This window comes from Anser anser, assembly GCF_964211835.1.
Source record: "Anser anser genome assembly, chromosome: 5".
In the NCBI taxonomy this organism is placed as follows: Eukaryota; Metazoa; Chordata; class Aves; order Anseriformes; family Anatidae; genus Anser; species Anser anser.
The window spans coordinates 53,048,889-53,067,514 of NC_139725.1; the positions used below are offsets into that span (position 1 = coordinate 53,048,889).

At 37.1% G+C, this 18,626-nt stretch overlaps 1 protein-coding gene across 1 annotated transcript in view; it reads left to right on the top strand.

Annotated features, from left to right (window-relative positions):
- LOC310900832 (uncharacterized protein) overlaps positions 1-18,626 on the top strand; it is a 566,674-nt gene that overhangs the window by 480,492 nt on the left and 67,556 nt on the right. The window contains exons 25-26 of the mRNA XM_083839430.1: positions 3,688-3,786; positions 7,386-7,601. The gene's annotated coding sequence lies outside the window, so the exon portion shown is untranslated. The remainder of the gene's footprint in view (positions 1-3,687; positions 3,787-7,385; positions 7,602-18,626) is intronic.

Genomic DNA, 18,626 nt, shown 5'->3' on the forward strand with positions numbered 1-18,626 from the left:
TCATGCCCCCAAAAAGGCTGGCAAACAAAATTAAACTTGGTTTAATGAACAAAATTCATCATACCTAGTTCAGAGAGAAAAACAATGAGCTGTCTATAAAAATGAAGGGTTAGGACTAGCAGCTATGTTCTCTGGCTTGTACTTATAGAGAGTCCTCCTGGAGACACATGCGACTTTCTTGCAAACCAATAGATATCTTTTTCATAAAGGCAGGGGCTATTCTGTAGCATGTCACAGGTGGGAAAAAAACAAAAACAACAAAAAAAAAACACCACCACCACCAGAGCCCCACACCTATTGAATGATTTTCTAGATAACAAATAGAAGAGCTTTTCTCTCAACAATTCTTATATTCCTTCTTGGAAATTAATGTTCCCTTAATCTTTTCTGACATGCCTCACTTCGTAAAATAATATACTGATATCTATAAGCACAGAAGAAGTATCTAACCATTCATAAGACACTCTGCATGCTAAAGGTGAAGGCCCTGGATGGGAAGCAGCATTTGGTGATCTTTTCTGTCTTTGATTTTGCCATGATCTCCATCTCCAACCTCACTCACTGACATCAGTTGTGCAGTTTCAGTTGAACAGGGTAATTTATTCATTTAAATAACTGTAAATCTCTGCTGAATATTTTCCTGGAAAGTCCAAGACTAGTGAAAGCATACAGATTTCTGTATGTGTGGTAAGTGAAAACATTTTTAATAGCATTAAGGACTCTAACCTGGAAGGTGTTAAGTATTTTCATCAGTGTGTTCAGAGTCCTCAGTTTTGAGGATGATTGACATCTTTTAGGATCAAACCCTCATTTTGTACCTAAGAAATGAAATAACACATCAATTTAATTTGAAGTGACTTGCCATAAACCTATGTCTCTTTCAGAATGGGTTGGATATCAGCAGGATTAAATGTTCTGACTATAGAAAGAAACTCCCCCGTATGTAAGCTTTTAAATGCACCTTCAAACAATGATCAAATGTGAAAGCTGAGATCTGTTTTCTGTGTGTGGCAGACTGGCAGCAACTGGACTTAGGCTTAGAGTTTCTGCCTTCACTAACAAAATTTTGTTAGTAAGTCTGCCAAAACCAGGAAATTGCTGGCAGCTTTGGTGGAAAGTGGAGAATTCAGTGGGTTTTTGTCATCCCCAAAGGTTTGCACTTATGAAGCGCTCTCTTGTATAATAAAGTCCATTTGTCTGATGTAAGAAATTTCAACAGCTTGTCAATGTTCCACAAGAAGCAAGAAGAAATGGTTCAGTTTATGTTGTACAAAGAAGTAATGAAGATGCCGAAATGCCATGCTCTGCATTCTGCTGTTTGTTTGGTGCATCAGGGAAATATAAGCAGAGTGGGGATCTAATTTAATTCAAGGTCAGCCACAGACATTATGTGAGGCCTCATAGAATGAACAAATGAATAATAAACAAAATTAAAAACATCTATTGCTGTCTTTATAGCCTGTTTGTTTGGCACACTGTATTGTGGAAAGTGCTATATATTACAGTTTTGGAAGGTCAGGTTCTTTGTGTGTTATGTTGTTTATTGATACTAGTCAGGGGTGGGAAGAGGAGAGATGAAGCTGAGAATAGGAACGTTTAGAGTTAGTATCAGGAAACCTTTTCGGTAGAAAGGTCTACTGAATAACGTTTTGAAAAGGCTCCCAATAGAGGAGTCAGAAGTCTGATTGCTTCCTTCAAGTTAAACTTGAATTGGACAAAACACTCCAATTCATAGCACTGGGACATTCCATGCTGCTGAGTCTTTTCCAGCTCTAATTCCTATAGGTTCTCACCTATGAGTCCATGCCACTCATGTACTTGAGATGGTAGAATTTAACCTAACGGTTGTATGCAAACATAATCAAAAAATATTGTCTCGTTTTGCAAATGATACTGGTTTGTCTTAGAAAATGAGAAATGCATGAAAGGAGTCTAGGTAATGGGACAGATATTTATTTTTCATTTGGAAGTGGTGTTGAATGGCTCTCAAAAGTTTGTGAAGAGTTGTGGGCTGCTTTGCCTCATGTACATAAATATTATCAGACAAAGCTCATGTGTATAAATATTCCCAGAGTTGGCCTGGTTGCCAATTCAAATCCCTTTATATTGCTCTTTTCCTTATGTAGATAAGGAAATCTTATCCAATATTCCCACTGCGCTCCGGCAAAACAGTGATTTCTATATATAGTTCCTCTAATCTATATTCGTCATAATGAATATGGATAATATATGTTCATAGAAGATATTAATACTTTTGCTATTACAGGCATAATGGTCCCACTCTCCCAGGCAATCAAATGGAAATAAAAGGAGGAAATTCTTGCTTATGTTTCTCTACTTCATGAAAATATACTAGCATCAGGGCACCCAAAGTGATGATGCCTGCATTGCTCTGAGTTGTATGTGAAAATCTCTTTTTTTCTATTGTCACGTACTGTGTATCACACCAACATTCCCATTATGTATCAGGGTTTTCTTGAACATTTTGTGTTACACCTATGAATATTGACTAACAGCACTATATCAACATTGTCAGAAGCCAATCCTAATATTTGACAACATCAAAAGGAGATAGGATATGTTTGCTCTGATGGATCTTGGACATGCAGGATGATACATAGATTATGAAAAAAAAAAAAAAAAGAGGAAGAAGCCCTTGATATCAAAGAACTAACATTTAGTGTTCTTAAAAAAAATATATATATATCTAGCATTAACTGCTAGTGAAGTTGATCTAAGTGGAGCTGAATGTTCAACATAGCACATTCCTAATGTGTCTGTTTAACAGAACCAGGTTGTGATATTGTTGCGCTACTGTATGCAAAGAACAAATAAGGTGGCTTTTTTTTTCATTTTTTATTCTTTTTTATTTTTTTTTTTTTTATTCTCCTGAAAGAGTTGCAGAAAGCTGGACAGGATGGTCTTTCTTAATGTAAGTCACTGATTAATAAAATGTGTTATAATAGGTGTGACATGCACTTTAAGACTTTCAAAGCTATGTAGTCTCCCATTAATTCAAGTGCAAATTGGAATATGGTTACATTCTGTTGAAATAAAGTGACTGAGACTTCAAGGGTCCCATTTTACTTACATTTATGAAGTTTGTGATAATTCACCACAGCAGCAAAAACTGGCAAGAACAGAGAGATTCAATTTGGTCTCACTCTCTCTCCTCCTCTCCCTCCCCCCTCCTAATGCTTAATAAATTTTCCAGAAGAGAGATACACATACTATATTCTCAGGACTGTTAGTTTAAGAAATGTACTGCTTGCTTTTTCCTTTTATAAATTAATTACAGTTGAACCTTCTACTAAATCCAGAGAAAATATTTCTGTTTGTAAAAAGGTTTTTCATACATTATGGTCTAATCCTGTATGATTTAACTGTGGCCATGATCTTCTTCTCACACTGTGGAAAACATGATTTCACTACAAAACCTTTTTTTCTTATTTTTTTCTTTCTCGTGATATAATGTGTCTTTCTGGCTTTATACAAGTCATTAAAGTTGTTTACTTTTTGTCATTGTTTTTCTTGGTCTGATAATACTTGTTCAGGGAGAGTCATGAGGAAGGGCTCAGCTTAGGCCTATTGAGCCTAAGAGCCTTTAATCCGCCCATTCTAGGTAATGAGTTTATGCCACTTGTGTTTTGTTTGTCTCTAGTTGTCTGTTTTCCTCATGCTTTTCAGGGTGCAATCCAATCAATGTTTAATTTCCCAAACTGGGCCAGTGAGAAGATTTATTTCATTCTGTTTGTCCTGCAAACAATATTCATTCTGCAGTTTTAGGTAAGTTTGTTGAAAAACTTCGGGGAAAAAAATGAAGAAAAGAGATGTTTGCTTGAACGTGCATCTGAATAGGCATGTTGAGAAGCTCTTCAGATCCTGGGACAGGCCGAGATTTCAGAGTGCAGAAAAATATTTACAGAGCTGGCACAACGACTGTACTAAAAAGCTGTTGTTTATAAAGGAGTTGACTCACAAATTAGAAAAATTATATGTTTAGGAGGGGAAATGTTCACCAAGCAGTGACCAGCTGTGTCTGTCATATCATTCCTTGAAATCAGAAAACAGGGTAAATCCACCCATGCTTTTGAGACATTATTGGATAGTGTCTGAAACAAGTGAAGGCTTTAAAGTTTGTGCCAGAGACTGACCTTCCATAATCCCGTGTGTTTAATCAAGCACATTGATCTCTTTATACTCCACCTGTCATTACTGGTATCTGTGGATCAGGGAAGTAAAAAAATAGAGGTTTAAACAAATGGTCAAGGCATTCTAACAGAAAACAGCTCCAAAGTCCTATTTTGCTTTCCTCTTCTTCTTCTTCTTTTTATTTATTTATATTTTTATGTCGTTGCTAAAAATATGTTGCACTTACATAATAATTTCCACAGGACATTCTCTGACACTTCGCAGATTTGAACATAGCCTCCCAGCATGCTGGGCAACAGTCTGCCCCTTTCTGCCATGAGTAAATGCAAGCATTAGACATTGCATATCTCTTTTTTGATAACAGAAAGTTTGTGAAAGAAGCATGGAGAAGCACACTGAAGAAAAATTCACTTAAAATGTTAAACAAAGTTTAAAATATAAAAAAGTCTTTGTATTTTTAGAAAACAAAATATTTAGAGCCAGACATGAAATTTTGCTAACTTTTTACAATCGACAAAATTCATGTAAGAACTGCGAGACCGGGAGTGGCACTCCAGGCTCCCACTCTCTCCCTCCAAAGGATGTGTAATCCTGCCTTTACATCAAATGTGTAAGAGAAATGAAGAGAACAAGAAGATCCTGCTGGGCTGTATCATACTGCTTTGCAGCATATATGGAAGGTATAGCAGAGGCAAAGGTTATGACACTGTTAGCGAAATCTGTTTTTACAAAGGGCTGTGTTTCATAATGAGACTGTAGACGGGAACAGAGCAAAATGTTAGTGCCTTCTTCATCTAGCTAGAAATACTGTAAGCAGCTTGTAAGCAATTATTTATTTGGTGGGTAGCTATGTAATTGCTCTACATAGTTTTTAAGCATGAAGTCTAAATAACCCCCACATGAAAAGGAAAAAACTCTTTTTAGTGGTTATGAAAATAAACCATTAAGCACCCAGCAGTGAAAGGGTCAAAATAGTTGTATTAACTGAACTCTCCTGAGGACATATGTTGTTTACAGTATATGTTTAAAATAATATTCCTGGCTAGTCAGCCTTTCCCTCAGGATAATGCAATTACAACAGTAACAGAGGATTAATTAAAGACTCTCCCATAGGTGTTGCTAGAGATCTTGAATCAACCAAAGAGGGATACATTACCAGCTCAGCACAGAGGTGAACAGACCAGAGCTGTTCAAAATAATTAGTTAGGCATAAGGGCAGGGTTGAGCTTTTTGCCTCATTTATCTGATTTTGATTAATACTTTATTTTTTTTTTTTTAAATTAATGCAGAAGAGGCATACTGGTTCCCATTTACGTATGAGAAATGAATAGGGAAGATCAAGCTTCTGGATAAAGAAATCAATAGCAAATGAATTTATACTGGTCCACTGTCAAGTAGGATATCATTCTCTCTCTCTCTCTCTCTCTCTCTCTCTCTCTCTCTCCCTTTTCCCTCTCCCTCTCCATTTCTCTCTCTCTTTCTGCCCCCCAACCCCTCTACATACACACCTGGTTAAATGCTTGGAGCTGGGGGTAATTTTTCTGACTCAAAGACAACAACAGTCCTGCTCATGCACACTACATGGAGTGATGCAGATGCATGACAGGGAACAACAACGACATGAGAGGCTATTAGAGCTAGAGAGCCAGAGGCTCACGTCCCCATTTTTTGCCTTCAGAGTCACCCCTGTGTGTACTTGCAAAGGGCTGATATCAAGCAGCATCATAGTTCTTGATTTGATAAGACCCCTAATTTGGGGTTGCAAAGACAAAGCTGACAGAATGAAGGTCCTCTCTGTCTCTCCAAATGGCTTTTTAAGACAGAAAAGATAGAGCACTCCAGATTGTGTTATTATTGTGTAAATAGTTATTTTGACAGTCTCTGTTTTGAGGTTCCTGTTCTGGATCGACTTCTCATTCCACATATAAGATAAAGTGTGCAAAATTTAGATGAAGTGCATGAAGGTTTACATTAGAAATGAGTGATCACCTGTCTCAAATGAGGTGTGCTGGGGAGATTTGGACAAGATCTCTTGCATGCCATAATCTATGAGCAGATTGTGGGATGTAAGATGATTTTAAAGTTTCTGAGGCTGTTCAAAGCATATCTGCCCTAAGCCATGTTAGGGCAGACTCCCATTCAGATGATACATATTCAGCACATTTTTTCCATTTTTTCAATATAAAAACTACAGAACAATCTCAAATGGTAAGTTTGAGATAAATCACATAATCATTTATTTAGCACCTGCATGAAAAAATATATATCAGATAGAAGGTGATGATCTCTTCACAGTGAATGTTTTATTCTCAAATAAAGGAACCTGAAGTCAGATTCTCATCTGGGGTACATTATGCCAGCTAACCTTAGCTAAGGCTCTGACCCATTTTAAAGATGTGGGCAATCTCTTTGGTCTGACTGGATTTATTTTGTCGTAGACAATGACATTTTTCTGAAAGGTGGTAGAGTAAGAACAAGTGAAAATGAATTCATGCAATTTATTTTTTTCATTTATTTTTATTCATTTTTTTTCATGTATGCAATTCATAATTTGCTGCTTATTAAGATTTCTTTCAGATATTGTAAATACAAAGCTTGCAGTAATAAAATATATGCCTTTTATTTAGCCATAATTGGGAAGGAAACTTTATGGTGTTCCAGGCTTTCTTAATGAGTAGAGATGCTATGTCTTTTAACTTCTGAAGCAGTATGTCAGAAAGAAAAGAATTCTAAGATGTTATAGGGACATTTTTTCAAGCAATTTCAGAAGAGTTGTATCTGTTTAACTGAGAGAAGTTGTGTTTGTTTGTGAAGGAAGTCTTAGGAAAGTACTGCCAGTTTCAGGGCTTGAACAACTTCCTCTTTATCAATATCCTGACAGGTTTAGTAAAGAGTATTCAGGAGAATATTTCAAGGAGAAAACAAAGAACTTGCCAACAAAAACATTAACTTAATATCTACTTACCTATAATCTTCAAAGGCAAGAGTTAGTAATATGACCCTGAGTAGATTGTTACATGCCATCGCACTTCATAATTTCCCCTTGATAACAGAGATAGTCATCACTGATGTTCAGAAATTATGTGCATTCATATAAATCTACTTAACTGATATCAGTACAGTATCCTAAAAGGACACAGTTGTGTCCCACTGATGGAGTACTGCTTTGTGCATGTTTATGGACCTGTCCATAGCATCTGTGCTTTAGAAGTTTTCATTTGGTTCTGTTTCAGATCTTCTCTTCGTGCTGTACACTTAAACATACCTATTTGTGCCTCCAGGACTGATTACAGTGCTCAATATGCGAGCAGTGTGCATTGTAATTTTGACGTGCCTGCCAATATTGGAAGCATGCGGCAGCTGTGCACTTGTGGGGAGGCTTCATTGATCACATTATGACTGCCGAAGGTGTGCCTAAAACTGTGCATATGGAACTTATTTTGATACAGGTAGAACATTAAAGGGAGGAAAAAAAAAAAAGTTTTCTCTTTTCCGTAAATTTTTGCATTTCTCTTACTGCCAAAAATGGGCACTTATGGATACTGTGGTTCCTAATGTTACAGCCTGCTGGAGGTCCTTTTAGTAGCTGTCACTAGATGGTGCTAGCTGTATAAGAGAGATGACCCCCCTCTTTTCTGTCTCTGATTCAGACCTCTGTCTGTCAAGGACAGTGGGTGCTCTGGCTCAGGGCAGGAGATGTGTTTCCATCGAGTTCTGGGGATCTAGAGTAGCTGTTTTGGCCCTTAAGGTTAATAAGTCAATGGGGATTAATTAGGTAATTGCCAGAGCTTTTTATTTATGTTATGTGTGTATATGGACTTACAAACATAAAGATCTCTCATTCTGGCAGTCTTTCCAAGGGAGTTTGATATAAGCAGCTGACCACTAGCTTTATTTTGGCATTCTCTCATCTTTGCCCAGAAGGAATTTTATCCTACATCAAGGGGTGAGCTTTTCTCCATACTTTGTGCAGTTGTTTGGAGCCAATTTGGATAGTTCCTTTAAGATGTTGTACATATAGAGGAAGATCTTAAAAAGGGACTTTTTCCCTTCCTCAAAAAATGTATGGAGTAGGCTCTGGATGAAGGAGTGTGGAAGGGATATGAAGGGTGGGAGAGGAAAAAGAATGGAAGGACTAGTTGGGAAAGAGCAAAAATTGTTTTACCTGATGTGGCTTTTCTTCACTATTTTTTAATGATAACACACTGAAAATGAACCTTTCTGAGACCAAACCTTCATGCCCTTGGCCTCAGGGAGAGTTTATCTCAAGAAGGCACCAGTTAAAGACATCAGGTTTTCACTCTTAGCAATAAAGCCTTTCTCTTCTGGTGAAAGCAGGGCACATTGCTCTAAAATGGGGAGAGATGCTAAGTGCAGTGACAATTGTTTCCCAGGGAGAATGATTCGGCAGGAAGCCAGTATTTAATCACATAGCCACATCACATCATTACAGAGCGTCACTCAGTGCAACCACTTGATGCAGTGCACCGCACCTCTGTAGCATAATGCTGGCTCCCTGCCAACAATTTAGAGAAAACTGCTATCAGCTTTTATAATTACTTCCCTTGATGAAACAACCCAGTGAAATGGCAGGGCTAGAATGGGGACGAAAGGGAGAGTTATGAGACCACAAACTTCCCAGACTTCCAAGTTGCACCTATTAGACAGCAATTAAATTACTGGCCAACTTCAAAAGTCCTCCACAATTGGCATTAATCGTCAGCCTTGCTGGCACTCTTCTCAGAGAGGCCAAGAATTAAAAGTATGTAAAGACAGAGCAGCTCATTTTATCCCTAAAATGATGCCCTTGGGCACTATTGGAGGCATTTTTGCACCTGACCATTCCATACACATCCTGTAGCTGAGCTGACGAGTTAGCACTGCACAACACTACATATACATGTTTACATGATCACTAAAACACCACTTCTGGTGGGGTTCCATGCATGGAAGGAGCGAGCCTACCAGAACATGTAAGATGATATGTGCTCTCCTATGTGCTGTCTATATCATTTGATACATAAGCCAGCAATGTGACCTTGCTACAAAGAAGGCTAATGGTATTTTGGGCTGCATTAGGCAGAGTATTGCCAGCGGGTTGAGGGAGGGCATTCTTCCCTTCTACTCAGCAAGTGTGAGGCCATGTCTGGAGTGCTGTGTCCATATTGATTCAGGCCACAGTTTGAATATTCCATTAAGACTGCTGTTCTGTCTACAGCACCAGTGAGTAGAGGTTACATGGGGAAAAAAATAAGAACAGTGTTTATACAAAGGGATCCTGCCCCAGGTATTCCTGCCCAGCTTCTCACAGACATAATCTAAGGAATTTCATGAGCCTGGTTTTGCATCTGCCCCATTGAGCTTAGACACCAACAGTCCTATCATCCATAAATTTGTCTAATCTGTTCTTAACTGCCTTTTTACTTTTAGCCAGCTTTACTTGATGTGACAATGAGTTTCACAATTTAATTATTGTGCTGTGTGAAAACAAACTTTCCCTTTTGTGCATTTGAAGCCTGCAGGCTGATAGTTTCATTGGTTAGTTGTAGTATTCTCATTCAAATCAAGAGGAGTGAAAATGACTCAGCTCCACACGGTTTTGGATCTTTCTATATTTTAATCACCTGCAAATAACATCACAGTTGTCAGACTTGGTGTCAACAGAAATAACACTTCAGCAGCACCTGGGAGACATAATGCTTTACCCCACTTTCCTGGTCACAAGCAATGGGCAAACATGGAGCCGGCAGATGCTCTAACCCCACCTCTGCCCCCAAATCTTGCGTTGCAAATGTAAGAGACAGTAAAACAGACTGAGAGAGGGAAGCATGGAAAACAACAGCCCAGGGTGAGTCAGCTTGACTGACAGCATGCCCACCTATTTTTTCCTGGATGTTTCTGGTTGTTTTAGGACAAGCCCAGAACCATGAATGCAAATCCTCTGAGGTAAAATCATTTCCGCCCACCATTCAATATTCCTGTGGAAAAAACATATATGTATATATATATATATATCCAAAAATCTCACCTTGCATTCTTTATGTATTGCCTCTAGGCTTATACTTCTCTGGTGCCAGATTTGGAGGGAATCAGCAATTTCACTGCCATTGTGGCCAAAGAGGAACAATAGTTTAATACTAAGGAATCCTGGTTTGGATCTAAGCAGGAATCCACGTGGCCAAGATGTGCACCATCGCCTTGAAAATTGGATACACATACAGCAGAATTTAAGCCATACACAAAATAGATCATCTGTGCCAATGGAATAAAATGACCTCTCTCAAGTCTGGACTGTCACAACTGTGTCTTTTTTTAGATTACATAAGCAGTTTTTAGAAATGGACTTGAATCCAGGCATAAGCATCTCGAACTAAGAATTTTCGAGAGTTCAGTATACTGGCATATATTAACAGGGCTTTGATTCAGTCCTACCTTAACATGCAATAACTTTTAGATTTGCAGCACAGTGGATTGCATGTACCAAATAGGCCTGAAAGAATAATATAGGCAACAAACTTTCCTCAGTTCAAAATCCTTTTTGCTCCTTTTCTTTCAAGTGTAAAAATGCAGTTGCCTGCAGACAGAAAGAAGCAGTCTTGACAAAGGAGTGCATATGTTCTAACATTAGTCTTGATTAAAATAAAGCCTGCAACATGTTTTATGACTGTGTTTGTGTAACATATAACTTTCCATAGGAGACGGTCCTAACCATTACCTGTTTATCTATTTAAAGCAGAATGCTCTGCTATTCATTACATGCAAACAATATATGAATACGCTGACACATTTATTGTTAAGGTCAATACAATGATAGGATTTTATCCTCTTTCTATGTTGCTTGGGAAAGAAAATCAAATACTTGCAAAGCCTGGGTTAATATTTTTTTTCGTTGTTTCTGACACCAGCAGGATATGTGTTAAGTATCTATTCCCTAGTGGCTCAGGCCATCAAATACATAAATTATGTTAGGGCAAGGAAGACTGTGTCAGGGTCTAATTTCATACAGATCTCAACACGATTGTCAATTTGTAAAGCTAATCAACCACTTTCTTTAGGTATCCTCACTACAGAAATGCTTGTCCAACCAACAACTTTCAAAGCTAATTAGCCAATGAATCCTTTCAGTTACCATACAGCAGTAACCTGTGAGATGTTTTTGGTGTCTTTAGAAATATATATATATATATATATATATGTGATATTGACATTGAGTTCCAGGCTCCAGCTCATAGGGTGTTTCATAGGAAAGCATCTAAGAATTTTTCTTAAGTAAATCTTTTAATTTATGAAGATATTTAATCTGTTATGTCAATGTGGATGTCATGTCATGTGTATCATGTGGATGTACATGACATGACATGTGGATGTCATGTATACAAGGATATGTATACATACTTTCCTGATACAGTCTCCGATGCTTTCACATTTTGTACAGCCTTTGTGAAGCAAGGTATGCTGAGAACCCTATAGTGCATAAATGATGATCTTAAGTACCAATATTACAACTATTCAACTTCTTAATTGCTACCACTTAAAATAAAATGTATATGCCCACAGGATAGATGTAATATAGAGGATTTATCCTTTATCATAAATTATCAGGACAACCCAGATGGTTGGATTCTCTTTCTTAATGGTTCAAAAAGATCATCTCCTGATTTGATCAGTCTTTGAAAGGCCCCACTAGAATCCATCTAAGTCCTTGTCTCACTGGCCCTTTTCTCCTACATTTTCAGCCTGTACAACTTCCCCTCAAGTCAATTGAAATTAGAATATTTGCTGTCTGGCAGCAAGTGCAAACCACCACTGTTGAATTAGGTGGGAATAGAAAGTGCACCAGTCCTTATATTTCTGGAAAATTCTGATATCATCTGCTGGCATCCTGCTCCTATAATTAGCAATGATGGCATGAGTGAAGAGAAGGAGTGTACATGAAGTAATAGCCTGTAGGAACCCTTCAGTAGCTTCTTGTGCAGCCATACATGGAACAATCTTATTGCCATCAGGATGAAGAATTTGTGCCGATATAGTAAGCAAGGCCAGAACTACAGAGTTCTCAGGGAAATCCAGAGTAATTTGATTCAATAAAATATATTTGGCCTGCCCCAGATGGACTTTATGCATACTCTTTATTGCCTGCTGTAAATATCTGTCTTCCACCCTGCCCCAGAGGAACTGCAAGTTAGCAAGAAACAAGAGATTCTTCTCTGTAAAGGCTTTGTCTTCTCCTACCAGCAGGTGCTGTTTCTGCTATAAGCAGGAATAACAAAGCAGGGAGCCTAGCAAAATCTCATCCCAGTGCCTGCTGCTTCTACCACAGATTCCTTGTCTTCCAAATTTTGTTTTATCAATGTGGAAAGCAGTGAGGTAAATCTGGGGGGGACACTCCTACATGTCTACTTGTAGGTACCTGGGATTTGGCTCAAACTGACCATCATACAGGAGACATACATAAGGCCACAAGTCTAGTTCAACCTCAGTTGGGTTTTTCTCTTCCCATTATTAGTCTTTGTAATTATTGTTAGTTTCACTTAATGTCTTCCATCTGTACTCCTTTTAGCACTTGCTCCTAAATTATTGCATTGCACTTCCCACTAATAGATATCAGGTGGGCCTTCATCCTTTGGAGCATCTCATATAGTCCCTTCTGTATCTGAGACTTGGCAATTTGTTGAGCTGTACTGGTATCAATTAAAATCTGACTTTAAATTCATTTTGTTAAGATAGTACAGAAGGCTCTGTGTGGACACTCATATTTTGGATTATTTGTAAGTCACTTAAAACAGGCTTAAACTAAAACGACTGAAACAGAAGGATGTCCAAATGGAGGTTGGCACCAGTTTAATTAAACTGCAGCAACTATGTATATAAACAAGGCTTAAATCTACAGACTGTAAATTACTTTTGACTGTAACATTACTCATTTCATTTTACAGCATCACAGGAGAAGTTCAGTTGCTCTTGTATCCAGCCAAAATGTGGATCAGTCACTCCACAGTAGATTTTGATGAGCCCCATATGGATGTACATAGAACCGACACTAAACAGAGGAAATACCAGAGCACTGTCGTTAAGTAGCCTTGAATATATGACATTAATGTTTCTTATGAAAAGCACTGGTGAAAATTCAATTGCTTCTAGCCACTCAAGTACACTATCTTATAGAACGAGTATGTACTGAATCTGTCCTGCCACGTTTATTGATTATTCAATGTTTATTGATTATTCATGAAAACTTAGTGTTATTAAAAATATTGATAATAGGTTTTGTTAAGAATATTTCATACTCATCTGATCAAATATTTGTTTTCTCTCTTGAATCTGTGACTATCATGTGAACTGATCACAAGTTAAGTATTTCCTGTAGCAGTGGTCACGTGTTAACATGAAAGTTAAACAAAGTGCTATGATTTTCATTCTTAACTTTGGTAATACAGTCTTCTATTAATTAAAGACTTTGTGGCCTTGCAATATGAGATTAATGACAGCCTGGTGTGCCAGGCAAACCTGAATTTCAATGCTTCTTTTTTACAGTGCATCACCAATTGAAGTTGTGGAAACAAGCTCTTTTATTCAGCAGGGATTATTGAATTTAATAGAAACACATATGCAGTGAAAGTTAAACAAGTGCTTAAGTATCTTACTGAAATAGTGCTTCTGAATGGCAGAACAATTACATTTAATTCTTCTTCTTTCTTCCTCCCTTTCTTCCCATAGCTTTTCCATGAAGCTTCCCATATTAATTTTTAAGATTAGTGGAAGCAGAATTATTTATGTCACTTTCCCCACCATACTAAACATGGAAAGAAATTTATGGCAAATAGATCTTATTGTATAACTTGGATTTCAGCTACAGCACTAAGTAAAGCCTGGGTATTGTCTTGCACAATTCTACACCACTTTATTTATAGAATTGCTGCCTACCACATCTTGCTATTGAGCTTGACCATACCTTATATATTCAAAGAGGTGCCTTATGCAGATTCTGTCCTTTATGCACAGAAGTGCTAGTACATATAAAAATTTAGGTGAAAGTAATTTGACTCCATAAAATGTTGTCAATAAATTTTTAGTAAAGGTTCCTATTCCTCCAATGCTATTTCCCAAGAAAATAGATCCAAGGATAAAAAAAGCCTGGTGTATTCCTATTGCACCTTGTCCATGGAAGAATTTGATTTAGTTTCAATCCTGTCAAGCCCAAAGGCAACTTCGTTTTGTTTTGCCTTTTTTTTTTTTTATTTTCCCCAGAAAGAAAGGAAAAGACTCTTAATGAAAATTCTTAGCAAACCTTAAAGCTGTGTATTAAGATCAGTGTTTCCTTGTAGCCACTTGCTCTTATTTTTTGGTTTGTTTTCCATGGTCTTGATTCCGTTTGTTACTCATACTCAATTTATTATTATATTTAATTGGTGGGACTACTTATGAATTTAAGGTTAGGGATTTGCTGAAGTACCTGGCTCCACTGGGGTTGAATCACCTTAGTTTATTTCAGGAAAGAAATTATAGATTAATAAGTCTTCTGTGGGGCCAAGAACTCCTGTAAAATCCATTGCTGGAAAATTATTAAGCTTCTTTGTATGTTTGTGTGTATTTTTCTTCCCCCCTGGAATACTGTTCTTATTAAGGATGTGTTGGTTTGCTTTCTAGTGACACAATACTTAACCATGTATTATATTTCTCTAACAGAATGCTGCACTATTCTTTGCTAACATTTTGCCCCTTAACAAGGCCTCACCATAAGGTCATAAAGCACTCAGGCAAGTATTTGGCGTATGCTGCAGTTTCCTAAAAATATCTTTATGTATTCTAAATTCTGGAAAAATAACTGTGTCGGGAAAAAATAAAATAAAAATAAATAAATAAATAAATACTCATTCTGTAAAGAAGGTTCATCTTTATCTTGAATCAATGGGAACCTGTTTCCTGTTTATGCCTTCACGACTGGATGGAGCTTCAAAAACTCACAAACCTCTGGAAAAGGAAGAAAACTGCTCTGGAAGAGAAGGCAATATTATACACTGTATGCCAGGTTATGTCTCATTGGAGAAAAACTACATGGTTCCTACTGACTCACCCACTTAGAGATTTATCTGTACTTCATCAAGAGCAATAAACTACTTCTCGTTGATTATGAGGCGCCTGGATGAATTCTTGGGCAGGGGCAGTTGAAGGTTACAGCTAGTCCTGGAGTCATCTTGTGGTTATAGAACTTGACTGGGATTCAGAAATTCTGGGTTCAGTTTCCAGCAATGCCACAGACTCCCTTGGGTAAGTCATGAAAACTATTTGTGCTTTAGTTCTCAGTCCAGAATTAGCCTTTGACCTTTGAAGTTACTATCTTTCCTGAGTAGTGAAGCTCTAAGACCCTTTTCACAGGGTTCAATAATACCATGTTCTTACATAAAGTTTTTGGTTTTCCCCTTCCAACCAATACTAAAGGAAATTATAGTTGAATAAGAAACAGCAAAAAGTGGATATCACAATGAAGTTAAAACATTATCCATAATTGCAGAACTGTTTGAGTGAACTGTATCCTGCATGTTTGGAGCCAGTCCTGTGTATCTGATTGGGTCTGATCCCAACCAGTACAGATTTCTTCTGCAGCTATGGGCAAACCACTTAATCTATTTTATTTTCACCATCTGCAATATAGGGCAAATAATGCATTTAAGAGAGAGGTGTTTTGAGGATTAATTATCTAGGGTGAATTATGGCATTAAGTCATAGTCCACATAACTGGAAACTGGGCAGAGAGGGAAGGAAGGAGGAGGAGAGCCAAATTAGCAGGGCCTCCTGCAGCCATGGTGCTTGTGACAGACATAATGCACTGGGACTGTGCAAGGGCACAGATGCCATGCCACTGTTGGAAGCAGGGCTGTGCTTGTGCCAGCTCTGCTGATTCCAGAATGGGCTAGCATTGGCAGACAGGAAAAAATAGCAGTTTTTTGTCCCATCTTACTGGTCTGCCTGGTCCTCTTCTGTGTCCCCAATGTGAAAGATCTACATTGTGCTCTCATCCTGCCTTGAACATAAACCTCTGCTCTTTAGAAATGCAATGAAGAGGAAAAGGTCATCATCACTGCCATTATATATTCTGTGGTTAGTAGGACGAAGGAGAGTAGATCTCTGATTTCTCTTCAACTTGTTTATTTAGATTGGGTACACAATAAAGCATTCTGCTCATGTCAGGATGTTATTTTTCTCTATGGGGGCTGTCTTACAGTGCAGTCCTGCTTAGATAAGTCGCTCACATAATAATAGGTGATGAACTGGCAATGCAATGACATTCACTAACCAAAGCTCTCTCATTTCAGTACTCCAAGGGGTATCCAATTCTAAGAGCAGCTTTGCCTGTCAAACGTCCATTCCCTGGAATTGCTGCTTTTTTAAAAACATATGCCCAGAATGAACCAAGTTAAATACAAACATATAGCAGGGAGTCCAATTTTACTGTGGGAACACATCCTTGTTACATGATTATTTACATTGCATTTTCCATGCTTGCTACACATATGCTCATGCAGCATTAAAAACAAGGCTTTTGTGCTAGTCATCTTAGAAAAAAGAAAAAGGAAACAAACAACAACAAAAAAAAACTTAAATCATTAAACAAGCAAACGAGAGTATTTTTACCTGTTTTGTAAAATAATTTTTCTTTGAGCTTTTCCTAAAAAGTCACTTCAGCCAATACAATGAGGATGTAGCATTTTTCTACCAAATAAGTATCTGAAAAGTAGGGTATGCTTTACTTTTCTCTATTCCAATCTATACAACCAGAATTTGTTTATGGTCTTGTCTGTCATTTGTCTGGTTACCTACATGTATAGGTGTTCTAGCCATATCTGAAAACGTGTCCATTAAGTATCAGTAGTCGACTGCACATATCACACACCTCAACACTACTAGAAAGTGTAAGTAGATTCTCTTAAAGATAGTTATAAAAACTAATCACTTTTTTTTTTTTCATTTGCTATTCTCTGAGGTAGAAATTTACACTATTTTTTCTTGGCTATCTAAATAAATATTGACATAATTAATAACAATCTTGAATTCAACAATTTCCATGTTGTTTTGAAGCTGGAGATTCTTCTTGTGAGATTTCTGGTATGGGTTGGTATTATATTGTACTTGTGAGACAATACAGTATTTTAGAGCTTTTTAAAGACACTTAGTGCCAGGGATGGGTGCTATTCTCAGGAGCTGGCATAATTGTCGGTGAACACATTTGTGTATGAATTATATTATACTCAATTAAGTTTCTTCTAGAAGTGAGATCCAGCACCAGTTACAGCTAATGGGAAGACATCATCTTCCAACTGTAAAAGATTTAGGCATCTGATGGAAAAAAAAAAAAAAAAAAGAAGAAAAAAGAATAGTATGTGATCAATCATACACCAAAAGTTACTAAACTGAAATGGGGGGTAGTTATAGAACAGCTATTGCTGTTAAATAGTTGAAAGACTATTTATCCAAGTGACCTGAGGAAACTGAATGAAGATTCCACTGGTACAAATTAGGTATGTTCAGTGAGTAGTTGCAAAGGGTCTATTTTATCAAATCTTTTATTTGATAATACTACACAATAATTTTGGCTATGCTCTCACAGGAAATGTAGTTATCTTTAATCAAGTAACAGAAAATCCTACCTGTTAAACATTGAATGAATAAAGCAAAACAAAGCATGAATCATTTAGTAATTTTTAATTATTTAATAATAATACATCTCTGAGTCCCTTCAAAAGAATATTGATATCCCTCCTCTGTCATGTCATACTGACCTCAATAAATGTATTCATTTTTTTGTGCTTGTAATTACTTACAAACCTGTTTAACTCCTTGCACAATGAGAAGTTGTTTTAAAGTCAATGCAGTGAAGGCAACGGGACAAGTAGTAGTCATAAAGTCACAACGAATTTAAACGTTTCCAGGTTCAGAGCCTAAAACTGTTCTTAGTTCTGATCTGGCATTTGATGAGTGTGAGTGAAGAGACTGTAATGCTGTCAGCTTCATTTAATTAAAAACAAAGAATACATGTTGACTGAAAAACAAAAAAGAAGCAGATCAGCAATATTTACATTCTTTATTTTCCTTCTGAAAGCCTAATACATCTGAAAGCTTTAAAAGTACAAATGAACAGTTTTTAATAACTGTTTTTCTTTTTTTTCCTTTTTTTTTTTTTCTTTTTGAACTACATACATTAGGAATCTCTACCTATAAAAAAATCTGGGTCTGATTTTTATCTATAATAAGGAATTTTATTGAACTCTGGAAGTATTTAATAAGACTGTTAGTGGATGTGAATGTATTTTTACTAGCTAAATACTACACAATGTTTTTTGTTTGTTTGTTTTCTGAAAATAAGAATGGAGACCATTTATTTTAATTCAGTGTCTTTGGCCCTTTTTAATCGATGAACCTTACTCTCTTTGAAAAAATCATGTTCTCTGCAGTATGATTGACTTTGCATTTTTCTT